We start from the raw sequence: 2079 nt of genomic DNA on the forward strand, positions 1-2079 counted from the left end.
CGGTAAGGGCCATTTAGGATGTGAACACCACCAGTGTTACTGAAGCTCGAGTGTGGTGCTATATCGTTGGAGAATTAGAGGTGCGAGATACTTGTCAGACCGCTAGTGTGAAAAGATCATGCTGCGAGACCACCACGCTGGATATGGCATGGAGGAAGTGTTTTCTTTCGTCCCTGCCATCTTCTTTACCCTTCACCTGCAGCTCTCCACGTTATATATCAAAGAACATTTCCTTTTATACTGCATGCATATATATCTTCACCCTGGCGTTGCAAGGACCCCATTAATTCAGTCTTTATTATTCTCCTCTGCATATATCTGCCACTTGGCGAATGAGGCGTTATATTGTTCGCAAATGAAGACGCATGTCAGGGCTGTAGATCATCGTTTACGGCGCGGCCCAAAGCAGGCAGGCGAGAGTGTCCTGCGGGGCGAATCGCACACGACCGGGAGACCTAATATGGCGACCAAAAAATGGCGGGAAATCTGTCACGGTGCATCCACAAGGTGACACGAAGGCTCTTAGGCTCTTTAGAGAGCTTGGGAGATTTTTTTTTATTCTTATTTATTTAGGTAGAGCGTCTTATATTTTATGAATTATTGTTATTTTTTCCTTACTCTCTTCCAAGTTTGTGTTTCTTCATCGTTATCGTTCTTTATTTTTATATCTTATCCTTGTCTCTCCCTCTGTTCCCCCTCACTTCTCTCCGCCTGTTTTATTTACATTCACCTTCTTCTCGCAAAGATGTGATAAAGAAATAACGCAGAGGGGCCCCTAAATAATAAGGGTTTTATGGCCCTCATCAAAGTGACGCAGAAGACAGGGGCCGTTTGTGTAAAGCTTACCTCGTTGCCTCTGTGTCATCTGGGTGTTTATTTCTCTCACAAGCTGTTATTTCCTGCTTGCTCACTGCTCAGCTTGCGAGTGGTTGTGAAAGCGCAAGGGAGAGTGAGAGGAGAAAGCACAGGTTATTCAGCACAGGTGTTTTTTTTTTTTTTTTCTGGGGAATGGAGACGATGAATAGAAAGACTGACTTCTTTCTTTTGGTCTTTTTGGGATAAAGTTTCATTTCCTGTCATTTGATTGCAGTGCTGAGAATGGCGATATTGGTTTCCATTTTTTTTATCACTTATTGTTAGTGTTTGGTGTTTATTAACGATTTGTATACTGAAAGCCAAGGTCAGGATATGAACTCAATTGCAGAAGTTATACAACATATAAATCGCAACGTATGTAACTGGTGTTTACAGCATAAGAATTGTTCATGCAAGGCGCTATAGGGGTATAAACCAAACTGTCAAACACTTTATATATATGGCCTCTTAACCGTCGCGTCATCAGTATAGTTGACGTGTTTCTTTGCAGCTTGATATATGCGTCAGTATTACCCGGTCGATAAAACATGTCGAAAGGATCACACACACGCACATGAAAACATACACGCACGGAAAGCGAAAGAGTGAAACATTACGAAGAAACAAACATCAGAATTACAATTAAGGAACGCTAGATAGATTCTGAGTATTCTTGTTCTCCTGTGTTTTCTTATTTTCATTTGAAAAATGCTTTACATTAATTAAAACTTTAAATTCTAATTTACTCTTAGTACGGGATCTATTTTGCTATGAATATTAGTCTGTAGGCTTATATCTTTAAAGGAAAAAGTTTTCATAACACTTACATATAAGTAACTAGAAAAAATATATATTGCTATTCTGGAACTATTGTAACCACCCATCACACAAACATGTATCTTCGAATGCATACGTACATTAATATGAAAAGAACAGATTTTCAAAGAATGTCGTACGCTAACGGGGCAAAATGAAACATTCCATCGATAATAAAGCGTGAATTAGAAAGGGATCTGACAAGGAACGAATTATCAAAGATAATAATTTCATATTGTTTCGTTTAACTCGTAACACTAATCAGCTGTTGCGCCATGACCGAATGATTGCCAGATTGGCTGGTTAATGTATCTTTCTTTGCTTATATTCATAGTCATCTTCCCTCAGCAAATACCCTCCGTTACGAGGATAGGATAATAAAGTTATTATAGTTATTATGGCTGTCGG

The 2079-nt window shown here is 39.3% G+C and overlaps 1 protein-coding gene across 1 annotated transcript in view; it reads left to right on the forward strand.

Moving 5' to 3' along the window:
- Positions 1-2079, forward strand: part of LOC119588219 — a 36017-nt gene that overhangs the window by 31918 nt on the left and 2020 nt on the right. The window lies entirely within an intron of this gene.

Source organism: Penaeus monodon, chromosome 23 (genome assembly GCF_015228065.2).
Source record: "Penaeus monodon isolate SGIC_2016 chromosome 23, NSTDA_Pmon_1, whole genome shotgun sequence".
NCBI classification, from domain to species: Eukaryota; Metazoa; Arthropoda; class Malacostraca; order Decapoda; family Penaeidae; genus Penaeus; species Penaeus monodon.